We start from the raw sequence: 21,263 nt of genomic DNA, 5'->3' as shown, positions 1-21,263 counted from the left end.
GAAGTCAGTAGTCAATCTAAGTCAGAACAGTAGTCACTGTGGAGAAGGAGAACTGACGTGACAGTGGTCAGAGCAGCAGTGACTGTAAAGGTGGAAGTGAAGTGACTCCCTGGCATGGGTTGACGGTGACCTGGTACCCAGGAGAGGTGGTTTCCAGTGGAGTAGGGTAGAGTACTCCTGGAACTACGCACCGATGGGGTACAGGACCCTAGGACAGGAAAGAGCTAAAGGCCAACCTGTTAACACCTGCACAGCAAAGGGGACCAACAAGGACTTTGCTGGCCCTAAAGAATCCGAAGACTCAGTAGCAAAGAGAGAGCCGGGGACAGGACAAGAGACTCCATCCACACAGGGCTCACGCTACCGTCGGGTGGACAGAGGTGGACAAACCACAAACCCGGGGACCCCCAGTGTTCCATACCACAGGGGCCCACTTACCAGAGACAAGTGCAGGGGCAGAAGATACCAGAAAACCAGAAGACTGGCACTGGGACGAAGGGGAACTGGAGGCGAAACCAGCCGGCCTCGGGCAACCAGTTAACATCTGAAAAGTGAGTAAACCAGTTGCACTGAATACCTGTCTGGACTCCTCTTTCCGACGCCCACCGCACCAGACACACACTGGGGCAATAGCATACTTGCGGAGGTGTCGCGGGCGGGGAGGAGGGTGTCAGCACACCGCGCTCACCCCTTCTGCTCGGGTCCGGCAGCTGCTCCTGGTGGCTCGAGCTGTGGGCCGGATCCCGGGGTTTCTCGAGCGACACTCCTCGCCCGTGAGTGAAAGGGGGTGTTTGTTGGGTGTGGGGATTGTTATAGTTCGTGACGCCACCCACGGTTGTGGTGATTTCACCACCGCTGCTCTGTACGGGGCTCCCGGGGATGGTGATGCGGAGCAGCCAGGTGTTGTGTTGCCCCTCCGTGGGTAGGGGTGGTGATCCCGGGGCCCGGTGATGGAGAGGTGGGTGCGGGGCCTGATGGGCGCAGGGACGCGGGGGCAGCGCTGTGCCTTGCGGCACTGTGGTACTCACTCAGCCTGACACACGGACACAGTTTGTACGGTAAACCAAACGGCTGGTAGGACGGTCCCACAGACGGCTGCACCTGCACTCCTGGTAGGTGACGGTGATGTCCCTCTTCCTTGCACCTATGGTTGACTTGTGGTAGCGGTGGATTCCCTCCGGTTACCCGCTCCCCGGCTGCAATCTGGGCCGGAGGAGCTCTACACTTTGCCCGCAGGCGCTGGCCCTGGGGAAACTGGTGCCTTGGCGGTGGCGGTGTCTCCCCTGTAATGGTTGGGCTGTTGCCGTCAATCGGGACTTGGTTGTTGGGGGATCTACGTCCCCTTCACTGACGGATTCGGCAAATTTGGCGACTCCTAGCCTTGCCGGGGTCCGAGAGGCCCCTGCCCTGGTGCTGACTGTCCTTCGGAACACTGCTCCAGACCTCTGGGCACACAGCCAACGGGGTCCTTCCAGGAACTTCCAAACGGTCCCCCTCCAGACAGTATTTATGAGAAAAGACCTCGCCTCACCTTGTGTAGGTGCTCTGGAGAAAAAAACAGTCAGTAAATTTGAAATAACTCCGGCACACTACTAATTCCCATAAGAATCAAGGAGACATGGTAAATTGAAAAATCTTTTTTCTTTTATTTTGCTCGTGAAAAAGTGAAGAAAGTGCTTTACATGCGTCCGCCGACGTTTCGGCCAATAGGCCTTCCTCAGGTCGGACAAAACTGTGTATTTACAATGGTGGAGACACAAAACAAAACAAAAAGACAATAATCAATACAGGTAATATAGGATGTGTAATTTACAAAGGTATACATAAATGGGTACATGACAGGGTACAATAAGTCAAATGAGGAGACCATGATATAGTGTCAGGAATATTAGTCACCATACGAAGAATATATCATGATACAGGTTAAATTTCACTGGAGGGTGTCAGTGTATTGAAGTAATATGAGTGCAAGGGTATACATACATTGATACATAATGGGGTACAAATAATCAAGGGGAAATCATGATACAGTATCGGAGATGGTAATCACCATATACGGATTATGTCATAATTAGGATGTAACCTCACCAAGGGGTTAATATAGGTGAATAAAGATCAGGTTAATATTATAGGCTTATAGATAAAAAAGTAGTCCTATGATAGGTACGTGTCTGGAGTCAGTGATGGTACCAACGTCGTTTCTAGTGATACTATATTTTGCTATATCTAGCCATACCAGGAGGATGGGAGTGATCAGGGATCGCTCACCTGGAGAGCAGCAGGAGAAGAAGCAAATAAAAGTAGATGTATTAGACCTGTAACATAAGAGAGTAATTGATAAGAGTGCGTTGAGGGAAAAAAGAAAAGGAAAGAATATAAAGTTGAAGTAATCATACCGTATATTGGAACAGTGGGGTGAACACTGTTATACACAGGAAAATCTATATAATTCAACTGAGGGTACTTGGCTCACTCTGAGAACAAAGATATGATACAAGGGTCTATTATACGATATAGTGAGTATTGACAGAGTGATAGGAGTTCTGACATGTATAGTGAGAATACCTCTTGTCAATCGAAAATCTTGAGTATAACGGTCCTCTGGTGGCTATAGTGTGACTACCGGAGAATAGGCATAGGGGGTCACCAAGTCTCGTCAACCATGACCAGAGACCTATGTGTGAAGACGGATAGAATCACAAAGGAGAAAACGTAGAGGGAAAGTAAAAAGTGGGAGCAGAGGAGTTATCTAATCAATCACCTGTGTTGAGGTAAGTATCCAGTACTCTTTAATATGCAGAGATAATTATGTTTCCATGTTCTACGTATATTACCATTACTTATAGGTGCTCAGGAATCCTGTCATTCAAAGACGGCTGTGACTGTGTCATATTCCAGGTTTAAGAGAAGATAATAAATGTCAAACAAGGTATCAGAAGAAAGAAAGAAAAGGGGGGAGGGGGAATGAAAAATGCATCAAATGACATACCTCCAGAGATAGTTCTGGGATAGGGATTGGAGGAGGAATATGGTTAAAGGGTATGTAGAGTAAGGTGGGACCTGACCCAGGTAGTAGCCTGCACAAAAGATAGATTATGGAGGATGTATGAGATATCACAGGGAATATACAAATAGCAGGCAAAAAGGGTAATGTATACCTATGATTCCAGTGGCCTATGTATGGGAAAGGGTCCAAGGAGACAAGGAGAATCCAGGCGACTACCGACTGGAGGAGGAAGATTCAGTGATTAGATCCATGAAAAAGAGTTTCCAAAAAGAAGTCTGCTGCTGTCCAGGTGCGCCACTTACCGGGTATCAGAGGTGCTGGGGAGGTGAACCGCTCGTCCTGTGAGGTGCGGCACGTATGGGAAGAGGGTGTATTTGAAGGAAATAGTGCCGCGACGTCACTTCCGGTTTCGGATGGTGCCGCGACGTCACTTCCGGTTTCGGAAAAGATGTGAGATACTTGAACGATGATGCATCGCGCATGTGCAAGGAGAGATACACATTATAGTGACCTAATGGCGTGCGTCACTATTGCTGGATTGGGCGCGGAAGTGAAGAGGTGTATTGCCCATTTTTAGGGGGCCGTTCCCAATGGTCAAGACGGACGTGCAGCTCCAGTGCTCGGACCAGTGATAGGCTGAGAAGGCTGAGGGTGTGGCATGTGTACTAAACCCTAAAAGTGATGCTAGTTCTGAAAACAAAGGGAGAAGGGAATAAAGGAAAATCATTAGTACATAATGAATTGGACCATACATATATAGGACATGTAATAAATGCACATAATATAGGGAAAGGGTAACACCGTGTACACTAGCCAAATTTTACAGAAACATGATAAGCAAATAATGGAGATAATGGAGTATTCATCATGAGGTGAATATGTCATATGAATTGGAAAAGAAAAACTGTGAGGGCCCAAAAGAACATATGCAGAAAATTAAGGGCATGTGAGTGGAATGATCAATACCACAAAAATAGTAGGGGTGAACTGACAGTGTCAACGGTGTTACCCTACATGGTATGAACAAATGCAGCGATGATGTAAACAAACACCGTTATGATTACCAGATGGTGAGTCTCAGTAAACCTACAGGTACTGACCTGCACACGTATATAGAGGAAAAAGGACATATGGTTACCATAAGCATAAATTGACCGTAAAACACATGTAACCGTTGACCTCAGTAACCGAGTTCATATTTGCGATTTAAACCATGGGGTTCGAGGGTACCCAAGGTAAAAATCCAACGAGCTTCTCTTTCGCGAAGTGACCTAACCCTATCCCCGCCCCTACGATTAATGCCCACGTGGTCAATGACCTGGAATCTGAGTTGAGAAATTCTGTGGCCAGCTGTCGTGAAATGAAACGGAATGGGTAGTAGAGTTCTTCCACATCTGATGTCCGATTTGTGTTTATTAATGCGGTCTCGGATATGCTGGGTGGTTTCCCCAACATATCCGAGACCACAAGGGCACTTAATATAGTATACGACGAAAGTGCTGTCGCATGTGAAGAAGTCCCTAATCGGGAAGGATTTACCTGTTCTAGGGTGTGTGAATGAACAACCTCTAGTAACATTAGAACATTGGGCACAACTAAGGCACGGGAAAGTGCCATATTGTGGGTTGCCGAGAAATGTTTGTTTGGGAAGACGGGTGGAGGGGCCTATGTCTGCCCATACGAGCTTGTCCCTGATGTTAGGTGACTTCTTATAACAAAATAAAGGAGGTGCCTGAAATTCCTTGATCTGAGGATAAGCAAGTCCTAATAATGGCCAGTGTTTTAGCACTATTTTTTTGACCAATGGGGAAAAAGGGTGGAATGTATTGATCAAAGGAATGCGGTCAGACTGTGTTGAATGGTTGGAGGAATCAGATGTCATTTTGGTGGCTATATTGTGAGGATATCCTCGCTGTTTAAATTTGGCACTCATTTCCTTGTGTCTTGTCTGGCGGATGTCCTTGTCGCTGACTATGCGATTAACCCTGGTATGTTGGCTGATAGGTAGAGAGTATTTGGTGTGCCTGGGATGATTACTTTTGAAATGGAGGAGACTATTCTTATCCGTCGGTTTAACGTAAATGTCGGTGGAAATGATGCCGTCACTATTTTTAATAACCATACAGTCTAAGAAATTGATCCTGTTGATGTTGTGATGAATAGTGAATGTTAGACCAGGTAGAAATGTGTTAATCTCATCGTAGAATGTCATCAGAGAGTCCAGATCGCCATCCCAAATGAGGAAGATGTCGTCGATATATCGGCGCCACAAAAGGGCATGGCGTAAAATCAGGGGATGTGAATGTACATGTTGCTCTTCAAAGGATGCCATGAAAATGTTCGTGTAGGGGGGCGCGACGTTAGAGCCCATCGCGGTCCCCCTACGCTGAACATAAAACTGTTCCTGGAATAGGAAGAAGTTTTGTTCGAGGATGATCTTAAGTAAATCTATGCAAAAATTTCTATTGTCTACCGGAAGAGTGGTGAATTGTTCAAAGAACCACTGTATGGCCTGTAAGCCATCACTGTGATTAATACTAGTGTATAGTGAATTAACGTCCAAAGTCACGAGGAGAGATGTACAAGGAACCTGATGTAAATCCGTTAGTATCTCAAGAAAGTGGGATGTGTCCTTCAGATATGAGGGAGTTAGAGGAACAAATGGTGAGAGGATTTTCTCTATGGTCTTGGCCAGGGGTGAAAGGATGGAGTCGGTGGAAGCCACTATGGGTCTCCCGGGGGGGTGGGTGAGGTTTTTGTGAACTTTAGGGAGGGTGTAAAACACCGGGGTAATGGGGTGTGGGTTGTTCAGGAAATCCCTCAGTTTATGATCAATGATGTCCCGTTCAAAATAATCTTGGGTCGTGATTCTGATAAGAGAGGCAATCCTTGTAGTGGGATCTTGGGGAACAGGTTCATAAGTGGACCTGTCTGATAATTGACTCATAATCTCAGATATATAGTATTGTCGGTCTAAGACGACAATAGCTCCCCCCTTATCCGCTGGTTTGATTATAATGGCATGATTCTCCCTGAGACTCCGTAGGGCTCTTGACTCGTCTACCGATAGATTATTTTTAATCTGGAATTCACCAGCCTGGATTCGTTCATTTAAGATTCCTATGTCTTGGGAAACCAGTGAGACAAAAGTCTCCACTGGATGGTAGGTCCTAGGAGGCATGTAGGGGCTATGTGTTCTCAGTTGTAGGGCTTTAAGCGAGAAACAGGACAAAGATGAGGTTGAATCAACACCATCAGTACTGGCGTAATCAATGTTGTTAAAATGTGTTTTTAAGCGTACAGATCTGTAAAAGTGGTCAAGCTCTTTTTGTACCGTGAAGGTGTCATAGGAAGGCGTGGGGCTGAACGACAAACCTTTCTGTAAAACAGAGTATTCAATTGGAGACAGGTTATACGAGGAAATATTATAAATTAGGTTGTCATTACCTGCGACCTCGTCCACACTCGGTCCGCCCGGTAATATTGATTCCCGCCTGCGCCCCCTCCTCGTCTTCTTATGGGAGGGCGCCTTTGCCCTAAAAAATTCGACTGCTGGCGTTGAGGTCGGGAGTCCATATCTGAGCTTCCGGAAGAGGAATATCCTGTGTATCGAGTGGGACGTCGTGAGAAGGTCGAGGAGTCCCCTGAACGCCATCGATAGACAGTTCCTTGTGTATAGTCCTCCTGGTCTCGTAAAAATTTATTACGTTTCTTCGCCTCAAGTGATTTTCGGAAGTCCGAGATATAATCGTTAGATTTTTTCTTGAGTTCCTCAAAATCTGTGGTAGAAAAAACTTGTTTTAACTGGGTTTCTGTGGTCTGGATATTAGCAGACAGTTGATCGACTTCTTTTTGTAGGAAATCAATTGTTAAAGTTATGACGTCCATAGAGCATTTATTGATGATGGCCTCGAACTTGTCGCAGAAGTCGTTGTTATCCGCAAAAATCGTGGGTCGGAGTGAGACGCGTAGACCCCTCGGAATTCTTTTTGTTCGATGGTATTCGGCCAGGGTAATTAAATGGAGATCCAGGGCCGCGTGTCTCTGTAGAGTCTTCTCAAAGTCTCTCTTCCTGATTTCTTCTGTTGGAATACTAAGAAACGTGTTAGGTGAGGTTACCCTGGAGACTATATCATTGGTCTCTGCTTCATTGTAAGAAAATGTGGAGAAGTTGGTTAGAGACATGGATTATTCCAGTGCTGTAAAAAAATTTTTTTGGGGGAAAAAGGGAGCTAGGTCAAAAAATAGTCCAAAATTTATGAGAAAAGACCTCGCCTCACCTTGTGTAGGTGCTCTGGAGAAAAAAACAGTCAGTAAATTTGAAATAACTCCGGCACACTACTAATTCCCATAAGAATCAAGGAGACATGGTAAATTGAAAAATCTTTTTTCTTTTATTTTGCTCGTGAAAAAGTGAAGAAAGTGCTTTACATGCGTCCGCCGACGTTTCGGCCAATAGGCCTTCCTCAGGTCGGACAAAACTGTGTATTTACAATGGTGGAGACACAAAACAAAACAAAAAGACAATAATCAATACAGGTAATATAGGATGTGTAATTTACAAAGGTATACATAAATGGGTACATGACAGGGTACAATAAGTCAAATGAGGAGACCATGATATAGTGTCAGGAATATTAGTCACCATACGAAGAATATATCATGATACAGGTTAAATTTCACTGGAGGGTGTCAGTGTATTGAAGTCATATGAGTGCAAGGGTATACATACATTGATACATAATGGGGTACAAATAATCAAGGGGAAATCATGATACAGTATCGGAGATGGTAATCACCATATACGGATTATGTCATAATTAGGATGTAACCTCACCAAGGGGTTAATATAGGTGAATAAAGATCAGGTTAATATTATAGGCTTATAGATAAAAAAGTAGTCCTATGATAGGTACGTGTCTGGAGTCAGTGATGGTACCAACGTTGTTTCTAGTGATACTATATTTTGCTATATCTAGCCATACCAGGAGGATGGGAGTGATCAGGGATCGCTCACCTGGAGAGCAGCAGGAGAAGAAGCAAATAAAAGTAGATGTATTAGACCTGTAACATAAGAGAGTAATTGATAAGAGTGCCTTGAGGGAAAAAAGAAAAGGAAAGAATATAAAGTTGAAGTAATCATACCGTATATTGGAACAGTGGGGTGAACACTGTTATACACAGGAAAATCTATATGGTTCAACTGAGGGTACTGGCTCACTCTGAGAACAAAGATATGATACAAGGGTCTATTATACGATATAGTGAGTATTGACAGAGTGATAGGAGTTCTGACATGTATAGTGAGAATACCTCTTGTCAATCGAAAATCTTGAGTATAACGGCCCTCTGGTGGCTATAGTGTGACTACCGGAGAATAGGCATAGGGGGTCACCAAGTCTCGTCAACCATGACCAGAGACCTATGTGTGAAGACGGATAGAATCACAAAGGAGAAAACGTAGAGGGAAAGTAAAAAGTGGGAGCAGAGGAGTTATCTAATCAATCACCTGTGTTGAGGTAAGTATCCAGTACTCTTTAATATGCAGAGATAATTATGTTTCCATGTTCTACGTATATTACCATTACTTATAGGTGCTCAGGAATCCTGTCATTCAAAGACGGCTGTGACTGTGTCATATTCCAGGTTTAAGAGAAGATAATAAATGTCAAACAAGGTATCAGAAGAAAGAAAGAAAAGGGGGAAGGGGGAATGAAAAATGCATCAAATGACATACCTCCAGAGATAGTTCTGGGATAGGGATTGGAGGAGGAATATGGTTAAAGGGTATGTAGAGTAAGGTGGGACCTGACCCAGGTAGTAGCCTGCACAAAAGATAGATTATGGAGGATGTATGAGATATCACAGGGAATATACAAATAGCAGGCAAAAAGGGTAATGTATACCTATGATTCCAGTGGCCTATGTATGGGAAAGGGTCCAAGGAGACAAGGAGAATCCAGGCGACTACCGACTGGAGGAGGAAGATTCAGTGATTAGATCCATGAAAAAGAGTTTCCAAAAAGAAGTCTGCTGCTGTCCAGGTGCGCCACTTACCGGGTATCAGAGGTGCTGGGGAGGTGAACCGCTCGTCCTGTGAGGTGCGGCACGTATGGGAAGAGGGTGTATTTGAAGGAAATAGTGCCGCGACGTCACTTCCGGTTTCGGATGGTGCCGCGACGTCACTTCCGGTTTCGGAAAAGATGTGAGATACTTGAACGATGATGCATCGCGCATGTGCAAGGAGAGATACACATTATAGTGACCTAATGGCGTGCGTCACTATTGCTGGATTGGGCGCGGAAGTGAAGAGGTGTATTGCCCATTTTTAGGGGGCCGTTCCCGATGGTCAAGACGGACGTGCAGCTCCAGTGCTCGGACCAGTGATAGGCTGAGAAAGCTGAGGGTGTGGCATGTGTACTAAACCCTAAAAGTGATGCTAGTTCTGAAAACAAAGGGAGAAGGGAATAAAGGAAAATCATTAGTACATAATGAATTGGACGGTACATATATAGGACATGTAATAAATGCACATAATATAGGGAAAGGGTAACACCGTGTACACTAGCCAAATTTTACAGAAACATGATAAGCAAATAATGGAGATAATGGAGTATTCATCATGAGGTGAATATGTCATATGAATTGGAAAAGAAAAACTGTGAGGGCCCAAAAGAACATATGCAGAAAATTAAGGGCATGTGAGTGGAATGATCAATACCACAAAAATAGTAGGGGTGAACTGACAGTGTCAACGGTGTTACCCTACATGGTATGAACAAATGCAGCGATGATGTAAACAAACACCGTTATGATTACCAGATGGTGAGTCTCAGTAAACCTACAGGTACTGACCTGCACACGTATATAGAGGAAAAAGGACATATGGTTACCATAAGCATAAATTGACCGTAAAACACATGTAACCGTTGACCTCAGTAACCGAGTTCATATTTGCGATTTAAACCATGGGGTTCGAGGGTACCCAAGGTAAAAATCCAACGAGCTTCTCTTTCGCGAAGTGACCTAACCCTATCCCCGCCCCTACGATTAATGCCCACGTGGTCAATGACCTGGAATCTGAGTTGAGAAATTCTGTGGCCAGCTGTCGTGAAATGAAACGGAATGGGTAGTAGAGTTCTTCCACATCTGATGTCCGATTTGTGTTTATTAATGCGGTCTCGGATATGCTGGGTGGTTTCCCCAACATATCCGAGACCGCAAGGGCACTTAATATAGTATACGACGAAAGTGCTGTCGCATGTGAAGAAGTCCCTAATCGGGAAGGATTTACCTGTTCTAGGGTGTGTGAATGAACAACCTCTAGTAACATTAGAACATTGGGCACAACTAAGGCACGGGAAAGTGCCATATTGTGGGTTGCCGAGAAATGTTTGTTTGGGAAGACGGGTGGAGGGGCCTATGTCTGCCCGTACGAGCTTGTCCCTGATGTTAGGTGACTTCTTATAACAAAATAAAGGAGGTGCCTGAAATTCCTTGATCTGAGGATAAGCAAGTCCTAATAATGGCCAGTGTTTTAGCACTATTTTTTTGACCAATGGGGAAAAAGGGTGGAATGTATTGATCAAAGGAATGCGGTCAGACTGTGTTGAATGGTTGGAGGAATCAGATGTCATTTTGGTGGCTATATTGTGAGGATATCCTCGCTGTTTAAATTTGGCACTCATTTCCTTGTGTCTTGTCTGGCGGATGTCCTTGTCGCTGACTATGCGATTAACCCTGGTATGTTGGCTGATAGGTAGAGAGTATTTGGTGTGCCTGGGATGATTACTATTGAAATGGAGGAGACTATTCTTATCCGTCGGTTTAACGTAAATGCCGGTGGAAATGATGCCGTCACTATTTTTAATAACCATACAGTCTAAGAAATTGATCCTGTTGATGTTGTGATGAATAGTGAATGTTAGACCAGGTAGAAATGTGTTAATCTCATCGTAGAATGTCATCAGAGAGTCCAGATCGCCATCCCAAATGAGGAAGATGTCGTCGATATATCGGCGCCACAAAAGGGCATGGCGTAAAATCAGGGGATGTGAATGTACGTGTTGCTCTTCAAAGGATGCCATGAAAATGTTCGCGTGGGGGGGCGCGACGTTAGAGCCCATCGCGGTCCCCCTACGCTGAACATAAAACTGTTCCTGGAATAGGAAGAAGTTTTGTTCGAGGATGATCTTAAGTAAATCTATGCAAAAATTTCTATTGTCTACCGGAAGAGTGGTGAATTGTTCAAAGAACCACTGTATGGCCTGTAAGCCATCACTGTGATTAATACTAGTGTATAGTGAATTAACGTCCAAAGTCACGAGGAGAGATGTACAAGGAACCTGATGTAAATCCGTTAGTATCTCAAGAAAGTGGGATGTGTCCTTCAGATATGAGGCAGTTAGAGGAACAAATGGTGAGAGGATTTTCTCTATGGTCTTGGCCAGGGGTGAAAGGATGGAGTCGGTGGAAGCCACTATGGGTCTCCCGGGGGGGGTGGGTGAGGTTTTTGTGAACTTTAGGGAGGGTGTAAAACACCGGGGTAATGGGGTGTGGGTTGTTCAGGAAATCCCTCAGTTTATGATCAATGATGTCCCGTTCAAAATAATCTTGGGTCGTGATTCTGATAAGAGAGGCAATCCTTGTAGGGGGATCTTGGGGAACAGGTTCATAAGTGGACCTGTCTGATAATTGACTCATAATCTCAGATATATAGTATTGTCGGTCTAAGACGACAATAGCTCCCCCCTTATCCGCTGGTTTGATTATAATGGCATGATTCTCCCTGAGACTCCGCAGGGCTCTTGACTCGTCTACCGATAGATTATTTTTAATCTGGAATTCACCAGCCTGGATTCGTTCATTTAAGATTCCTATGTCTTGGGAAACCAGTGAGACAAAAGTCTCCACTGGATGGTAGGTCCTAGGAGGCATGTAGGGGCTATGTGTTCTCAGTTGTAGGGCTTTAAGCGAGAAACAGGACAAAGATGAGGTTGAATCAACACCATCAGTACTGGCGTAATCAATGTTGTTAAAATGTGTTTTTAAGCGTACAGATCTGTAAAAGTGGTCAAGCTCTTGTTGTACCGTGAAGGTGTCATAGGAAGGCGTGGGGCTGAACGACAAACCTTTCTGTAAAACAGAGTATTCAATTGGAGACAGGTTATACGAGGAAATATTATAAATTAGGTTGTCATTACCTGCGACCTCGTCCACACTCGGTCCGCCCGGTAATATTGATTCCCGCCTGCGCCCCCTCCTCGTCTTCTTATGGGAGGGCGCCTTTGCCCTAAAAAATTTGACTGCTGGGGTTGAGGTCGGGAGTCCATATCTGAGCTTCCGGAAGAGGAATATCCTGTGTATCGAGTGGGACGTCGTGAGAAGGTCGAGGAGTCCCCTGAACGCCATCGATAGACAGTTCCTTGTGTATAGTCCTCCTGGTCTCGTAAAAATTTATTACGTTTCTTCGCCTCAAGTGATTTTCGGAAGTCCGAGATATAATCGTTAGATTTTTTCTTGAGTTCCTCAAAATCTGTGGTAGAAAAAACTTGTTTTAACTGGGTTTCTGTGGTCTGGATATTAGCAGACAGTTGATCGACTTCTTTTTGTAGGAAATCAATTGTTAAAGTTATGACGTCCATAGAGCATTTATTGATGATGGCCTCGAACTTGTCGCAGAAGTCGTTGTTATCCGCAAAAATCGTGGGTCGGAGTGAGACGCGTAGACCCCTCGGAATTCTTTTTGTTCGATGGTATTCGGCCAGGGTAATTAAATGGAGATCCAGGGCCGCGTGTCTCTGTAGAGTCTTCTCAAAGTCTCTCTTCCTGATTTCTTCTGTTGGAATACTAAGAAACGTGTTAGGTGAGGTTACCCTGGAGACTATATCATTCGTCTCTGCTTCATTGTAAGAAAATGTGGAGAAGTTGGTTAGAGACATGGATTATTCCAGTGCTGTAAAAAAATTTTTTTGGGGGAAAAAGGGAGCTAGGTCAAAAAATAGTCCAAAATTTATGAGAAAAGACCTCGCCTCACCTTGTGTAGGTGCTCTGGAGAAAAAAACAGTCAGTAAATTTGAAATAACTCCGGCACACTACTAATTCCCATAAGAATCAAGGAGACATGGTAAATTGAAAAATCTTTTTTCTTTTATTTTGCTCGTGAAAAAGTGAAGAAAGTGCTTTACATGCGTCCGCCGACGTTTCGGCCAATAGGCCTTCCTCAGGTCGGACAAAACTGTGTATTTACAATGGTGGAGACACAAAACAAAACAAAAAGACAATAATCAATACAGGTAATATAGGATGTGTAATTTACAAAGGTATTCATAAATGGGTACATGACAGGGTACAATAAGTCAAATGAGGAGACCATGATATAGTGTCAGGAATATTAGTCACCATACGAAGAATATATCATGATACAGGTTAAATTTCACTGGAGGGTGTCAGTGTATTGAAGTCATATGAGTGCAAGGGTATACATACATTGATACATAATGGGGTACAAATAATCAAGGGGAAATCATGATACAGTATCGGAGATGGTAATCACCATATACGGATTATGTCATAATTAGGATGTAACCTCACCAAGGGGTTAATATAGGTGAATAAAGATCAGGTTAATATTATAGGCTTATAGATAAAAAAGTAGTCCTATGATAGGTACGTGTCTGGAGTCAGTGATGGTACCAACGTCGTTTCTAGTGATACTATATTTTGCTATATCTAGCCATACCAGGAGGATGGGAGTGATCAGGGATCGCTCACCTGGAGAGCAGCAGGAGAAGAAGCAAATAAAAGTAGATGTATTAGACCTGTAACATAAGAGAGTAATTGATAAGAGTGCGTTGAGGGAAAAAAGAAAAGGAAAGAATATAAAGTTGAAGTAATCATACCGTATATTGGAACAGTGGGGTGAACACTGTTATACACAGGAAAATCTATATGATTCAACTGAGGGTACTGGCTCACTCTGAGAACAAAGATATGATACAAGGGTCTATTATACGATATAGTGAGTATTGACAGAGTGATAGGAGTTCTGACATGTATAGTGAGAATACCTCTTGTCAATCGAAAATCTTGAGTATAACGGTCCTCTGGTGGCTATAGTGTGACTACCGGAGAATAGGCATAGGGGGTCACCAAGTCTCGTCAACCATGACCAGAGACCTATGTGTGAAGACGGATAGAATCACAAAGGAGAAAACGTAGAGGGAAAGTAAAAAGTGGGAGCAGAGGAGTTATCTAATCAATCACCTGTGTTGAGGTAAGTATCCAGTACTCTTTAATATGCAGAGATAATTATGTTTCCATGTTCTACGTATATTACCATTACTTATAGGTGCTCAGGAATCCTGTCATTCAAAGACGGCTGTGACTGTGTCATATTCCAGGTTTAAGAGAAGATAATAAATGTCAAACAAGGTATCAGAAGAAAGAAAGAAAAGGGGGGAGGGGGAATGAAAAATGCATCAAATGACATACCTCCAGAGATAGTTCTGGGATAGGGATTGGAGGAGGAATATGGTTAAAGGGTATGTAGAGTAAGGTGGGACCTGACCCAGGTAGTAGCCTGCACAAAAGATAGATTATGGAGGATGTATGAGATATCACAGGGAATATACAAATAGCAGGCAAAAAGGGTAATGTATACCTATGATTCCAGTGGCCTATGTATGGGAAAGGGTCCAAGGAGACAAGGAGAATCCAGGCGACTACCGACTGGAGGAGGAAGATTCAGTGATTAGATCCATGAAAAAGAGTTTCCAAAAAGAAGTCTGCTGCTGTCCAGGTGCGCCACTTACCGGGTATCAGAGGTGCTGGGGAGGTGAACCGCTCGTCCTGTGAGGTGCGGCACGTATGGGAAGAGGGTGTATTTGAAGGAAATAGTGCCGCGACGTCACTTCCGGTTTCGGATGGTGCCGCGACGTCACTTCCGGTTTCGGAAAAGATGTGAGATACTTGAACGATGATGCATCGCGCATGTGCAAGGAGAGATACACATTATAGTGACCTAATGGCGTGCGTCACTATTGCTGGATTGGGCGCGGAAGTGAAGAGGTGTATTGCCCATTTTTAGGGGGCCGTTCCCGATGGTCAACACGGACGTGCAGCTCCAGTGCTCGGACCAGTGATAGGCTGAGAAGGCTGAGGGTGTGGCATGTGTACTAAACCCTAAAAGTGATGCTAGTTCTGAAAACAAAGGGAGAAGGGAATAAAGGAAAATCATTAGTACATAATGAATTGGACGGTACATATATAGGACATGTAATAAATGCACATAATATAGGGAAAGGGTAACACCGTGTACACTAGCCAAATTTTACAGAAACATGATAAGCAAATAATGGAGATAATGGAGTATTCATCATGAGGTGAATATGTCATATGAATTGGAAAAGAAAAACTGTGAGGGCCCAAAAGAACATATGCAGAAAATTAAGGGCATGTGAGTGGAATGATCAATACCACAAAAATAGTAGGGGTGAACTGACAGTGTCAACGGTGTTACCCTACATGGTATGAACAAATGCAGCGATGATGTAAACAAACACCGTTATGATTACCAGATGGTGAGTCTCAGTAAACCTACAGGTACTGACCTGCACACGTATATAGAGGAAAAAGGACATATGGTTACCATAAGCATAAATTGACCGTAAAACACATGTAACCGTTGACCTCAGTAACCGAGTTCATATTTGCGATTTAAACCATGGGGTTCGAGGGTACCCAAGGTAAAAATCCAACGAGCTTCTCTTTCGCGAAGTGACCTAACCCTATCCCCGCCCCTACGATTAATGCCCACGTGGTCAATGACCTGGAATCTGAGTTGAGAAATTCTGTGGCCAGCTGTCGTGAAATGAAACGGAATGGGTAGTAGAGTTCTTCCACATCTGATGTCCGATTTGTGTTTATTAATGCGGTCTCGGATATGCTGGGTGGTTTCCCCAACATATCCGAGACCGCAAGGGCACTTAATATAGTATACGACGAAAGTGCTGTCACATGTGAAGAAGTCCCTAATCGGGAAGGATTTACCTGTTCTAGGGTGTGTGAATGAACAACCTCTAGTAACATTAGAACATTGGGCACAACTAAGGCACGGGAAAGTGCCATATTGTGGGTTGCCGAGAAATGTTTGTTTGGGAAGACGGGTGGAGGGGACTATGTCTGCCCGTACGAGCTTGTCCCTGATGTTAGGTGACTTCTTATAACAAAATAAAGGAGGTGCCTGAAATTCCTTGATCTGAGGATAAGCAAGTCCTAATAATGGCCAGTGTTTTAGCACTATTTTTTTGACCAATGGGGAAAAAGGGTGGAATGTATTGATCAAAGGAATGCGGTCAGACTGTGTTGAATGGTTGGAGGAATCAGATGTCATTTTGGTGGCTATATTGTGAGGATATCCTCGCTGTTTAAATTTGGCACTCATTTCCTTGTGTCTTGTCTGGCGGATGTCCTTGTCCCTGACTATGCGATTAACCCTGGTATGTTGGCTGATAGGTAGAGAGTATTTGGTGTGCCTGGGATGATTACTATTGAAATGGAGGAGACTATTCTTATCCGTCGGTTTAACGTAAATGTCGGTGGAAATGATGCCGTCACTATTTTTAATAACCATACAGTCTAAGAAATTGATCCTGTTGATGTTGTGATGAATAGTGAATGTTAGACCAGGTAGAAATGTGTTAATCTCATCGTAGAATGTCATCAGAGAGTCCAGATCGCCATCCCAAATGAGGAAGATGTCGTCGATATATCGGCGCCACAAAAGGGCATGGCGTAAAATCAGGGGATGTGAATGTACGTGTTGCTCTTCAAAGGATGCCATGAAAATGTTCGCGTAGGGGGGCGCGACGTTAGAGCCCATCGCGGTCCCCCTACGCTGAACATAAAACTGTTCCTGGAATAGGAAGAAGTTTTGTTCGAGGATGATCTTAAGTAAATCTATGCAAAAATTTCTATTGTCTACCGGAAGAGTGGTGAATTGTTCAAAGAACCACTTTATGGCCTGTAAGCCATCACTGTGATTAATACTAGTGTATAGTGAATTAACGTCCAAAGTCACGAGGAGAGATGTACAAGGAACCTGATGTAAATCCGTTAGTATCTCAAGAAAGTGGGATGTGTCCTTCAGATATGAGGGAGTTAGAGGAACAAATGGTGAGAGGATTTTCTCTATGGTCTTGGCCAGGGGTGAAAGGATGGAGTCGGCGGAAGCCACTATGGGTCTCCCGGGGGGGTGGGTGAGGTTTTTGTGAACTTTAGGGAGGGTGTAAAACACCGGGGTAATGGGGTGTGGGTTGTTCAGGAAATCCCTCAGTTTATGATCAATGATGTCCCGTTCAAAATAATCTTGGGTCGTGATTCTGATAAGAGAGGCAATCCTTGTAGTGGGATCTTGGGGAACAGGTTCATAAGTGGACCTGTCTGATAATTGACTCATAATCTCAGATATATAGTATTGTCGGTCTAAGACGACAATAGCTCCCCCCTTATCCGCTGGTTTGATTATAATGGCATGATTCTCCCTGAGACTCCGTAGGGCTCTTGACTCGTCTACCGATAGATTATTTTTAATCTGGAATTCACCAGCCTGGATTCGTTCATTTAAGATTCCTATGTCTTGGGAAACCAGTGAGACAAAAGTCTCCACTGGATGGTAGGTCCTAGGAGGCATGTAGGGGCTATGTGTTCTCAGTTGTAGGGCTTTAAGTGAGAAACAGGACAAAGATGAGGTTGAATCAACACCATCAGTACTGGCGTAATCAATGTTGTTAAAATGTGTTTTTAAGCGTACAGATCTGTAAAAGTGGTCAAGCTCTTGTTGTACCGTGAAGGTGTCATAGGAAGGCGTGGGGCACCTCACAGGACGAGCGGTTCACCTCCCCAGCACCTCTGATACCCGGTAAGTGGCGCACCTGGACAGCAGCAGACTTCTTTTTGGAAACTCTTTTTCATGGATCTAATCACTGAATCTTCCTCCTCCAGTCGGTAGTCGCCTGGATTCTCCTTGTCTCCTTGGACCCTTTCCCATACATAGGCCACTGGAATCATAGGTATACATTACCCTTTTTGCCTGCTATTTGTATATTCCCTGTGATATCTCATACATCCTCCATAATCTATCTTTTGTGCAGGCTACTACCTGGGTCAGGTCCCACCTTACTCTACATACCCTTTAACCATATTCCTCCTCCAATCCCTATCCCAGAACTATCTCTGGAGGTATGTCATTTGATGCATTTTTCATTCCCCCTCCCCCCTTTTCTTTCTTTCTTCTGATACCTTGTTTGACATTTATTATCTTCTCTTAAACCTGGAATATGACACAGTAACAGCCGTCTTTGAATGACAGGATTCCTGAGCACCTCTAAGTAATGGTAATATACGTAGAACATGGAAACATAATTATCTCTGCATATTAAAGAGTACTGGATACTTACCTCAACACAGGTGATTGATTAGATAACTCCTCTGCTCCCACTTTTTACTTTCCCTCTACGTTTTCTCCTTTGTGATTCTATCCGTCTTCACACATAGGTCTCTGGTCATGGTTGACGAGACTTGGTGACCCCCTATGCCTATTCTCCGGTAGTCACACTATAGCCACCAGAGGACCGTTATACTCAAGATTTTCGATTGACAAGAGGTATTCACACTATACATGTCAGAACTCCTATCACTCTGTCAATACTCACTATATCGTATAATAGACCCTTGTATCATATCTTTGTTCTCAGAGTGAGCCAGTACCCTCAGTTGAATCATATAGATTTTCCTGTGTATAACAGTGTTCACCCCACTGTTCCAATATACGGTATGATTACTTCAACTTTATATTCTTTCCTTTTCTTTTTTCCCTCAACGCACTCTTATCAATTACTCTCTTATGTTACAGGTCTAATACATCTACTTTTATTTGCTTCTTCTCCTGCTGCTCTCCAGGTGAGCGATCCCTGATCACTCCCATCCTCCTGGTATGGCTAGATATAGCAAAATATAGTATCACTAGAAACGACGTTGGTACCATCACTGACTCCAGACACGTACCTATCATAGGACTACTTTTTTATCTATAAGCCTATAATATTAACCTGATCTTTATTCACCTATATTAACCCCTTGGTGAGGTTACATCCTAATTATGACATAATCCGTATATGGTGATTACCATCTCCGATACTGTATCATGATTTCCCCTTGATTATTTGTACCCCATTATGTATCAATGTATGTATACCCTTGCACTCATATGACTTCAATACACTGACACCCTCCAGTGAAATTTAACCTGTATCATGATATATTCTTCGTATGGTGACTAATATTCCTGACACTATATCATGGTCTCCTCATTTGACTTATTGTACCCTGTCATGTACCCATTTATGTATACCTTTGTAAATTACACATCCTATATTACCTGTATTGATTATTGTCTTTTTGTTTTGTTTTGTGTCTCCACCATTGTAAATACACAGTTTTGTCCGACCTGAGGAAGGCCTATTGGCCGAAACGTCGGCGGACGCATGTAAAGCACTTTCTTCACTTTTTCACGAGCAAAATAAAAGAAAAAAGATTTTTCAATTTACCATGTCTCCTTGATTCTTATGGGAATTAGTAGTGTGCCGGAGTTATTTCAAATCCCCTCCAGACAGTCACCGCCGTCGCTGACCTTGCTGTTCTGGCCCTCCACAAAGCTGGACCCTTCAGGCTTTCTTTCTTTACTGTTACTTTACTTGCTTTCCTCCTTTACTACTTTCTTCCTTCACTTTCACTTAGCTGTTTACTTTAGCCCTGTCTAGACTACTCCTCCACTCCTTCCACTTCCTCCTCCCTGACTAGACTGCCTGGTTTCTTCCTGCCTCCAGAGTTGTGAGCTCCTCGGTGGGCGGAGCCAACCGCCTGGCCCACCCCCTGGTGTGCATCACCAGACTCCTGGAGGAAGGCAACAAGGATTTGTAGGTTAGCTGTGATGTGCCTACCTGGAGTGTGGGGTGTGGTGGTGTTGTGACCCGTGTCCCCTGGCTTGCCCAGGGCGACACATTCCCCCTTAGCAAAATGCAGACCGTCCGCGGGCTACCGTCCTACACCGGTTTTATTTTTCTGTAAAAAGGGGGTAACAGGGTTAAGAAAACATAAATAACATTTTTAATCAAAACTCTTCCCAAGACGGGAGGCACATTTACTTAAACGTTGCAACGGTTTACGGTCACGGTTTCCGCTCTCTCCCACCCAAGCAACCTGGCCCTGATGCTGCCCCTAAAACCCAGGCAGCACCCCTTGACCCACAGTCCAGCACAAGTTACCCGAGCGGGATCTGTCCTTCCCCTCCAGAGGGTGGCCACCGGTTCCTTTGGTGGCTGGGCCCTAGCCTGCTCTGCTCAGGGCCCTCCCTCCAACCTGCCTCTCCGGAGACGGTATTGCGGAAACGGTAACGGTACCCAACATATTTACAAGCCACTTAACGTTTGTGGTGCCCTGCAAGTTCACGGGCTTGTCCATGGATAGTTCCCATGCCAAATTAAACTTTAAACGGTCCCCACGGGGACAACGGTGCCGGCTCCTGCCGGTTCAATCACAAGGCAAATCAGATGAAAAACTCGGTATCATTTTTCTTATCATTCTTTTGCAAACTTTCAAACAACAACAACACTCTTTTACCTTTGTGGACCCCTTTTACTCATAGAACGGTCTCCCTGTACCTAAGTGGGGGTCTACCTAGGTTGGAACGGGTGGACCTTCGGGGCCCGGTGTCAGTGGTGCTAGACAGTGGGGTAGAGGGAACAATCGGTTCCTCCTCCCTGCTATAGTGTGGAGCAGGCGGAGGTGCAGGGGGGCTGGGTACAGGTTCATCCCTGGGCACTGGCACTGGTTCTGGCTCACGGTTAACCGCTTCCACTACTTCTTCATCCACGGGTTGTGGGAACAGTATCACTGGAAGTATCACCGCGCCGTTCTGTGTAGGCCAGTCTGCTGGGAAGTCACCCATTACAGTGTGGATTACCTCTGCTGCCTTCTCCACTGGTGGAGGAACCGGTACTTCAGCCTCTGCCTTCAGCGCTGGGGGGCATTTTTTTAGATGGTCCCGGGAAACTGTGGCTAGGGTGCCCCCTTGGTCACGACTGATCTGGTAGGTTTTCCCATCTCCCCATTCTGTGGGTTGTATGACATAAGGGACTTGCTCCCACTGATCATCCAGCTTGTGGGTTTTTCTCTTCCGTTTCAGCACCACATCTCC

At 44.5% G+C, this 21,263-nt stretch overlaps 3 long non-coding RNA genes across 3 annotated transcripts; all 3 read right to left on the bottom strand.

Annotated features, from left to right (window-relative positions):
• Window positions 1-2,571: 2,571 nt before the first annotated feature.
• LOC142309993 (uncharacterized) lies at window positions 2,572-3,073 on the bottom strand. The gene is made up of 3 exons (XR_012754054.1): window positions 2,990-3,073; window positions 2,762-2,882; window positions 2,572-2,674 (listed from the first exon to the last, which is right to left on the bottom strand). It is a non-coding gene; the product is annotated as an uncharacterized LOC142309993 (long non-coding RNA).
• A 5,289-nt stretch (window positions 3,074-8,362) lies between these two features.
• LOC142309992 (uncharacterized) lies at window positions 8,363-8,828 on the bottom strand. Its single transcript, XR_012754053.1, has 3 exons — window positions 8,745-8,828; window positions 8,517-8,637; window positions 8,363-8,429 (listed from the first exon to the last, which is right to left on the bottom strand). It is a non-coding gene; the product is annotated as an uncharacterized LOC142309992 (long non-coding RNA).
• Window positions 8,829-14,082: 5,254 nt separating this feature from the next.
• Window positions 14,083-14,584, bottom strand: LOC142309991 (uncharacterized). Its single transcript, XR_012754052.1, has 3 exons — window positions 14,501-14,584; window positions 14,273-14,393; window positions 14,083-14,185 (listed from the first exon to the last, which is right to left on the bottom strand). It is a non-coding gene; the product is annotated as an uncharacterized LOC142309991 (long non-coding RNA).
• Window positions 14,585-21,263: the final 6,679 nt, after the last annotated feature.

Source organism: Anomaloglossus baeobatrachus, chromosome 5 (assembly GCF_048569485.1).
Source record: "Anomaloglossus baeobatrachus isolate aAnoBae1 chromosome 5, aAnoBae1.hap1, whole genome shotgun sequence".
NCBI lineage: Eukaryota > Metazoa > Chordata > Amphibia > Anura > Aromobatidae > Anomaloglossus > Anomaloglossus baeobatrachus.
Note: the sequence above shows the minus strand (reverse complement) of the source record. Positions and strands in the feature narration are given on the sequence as shown.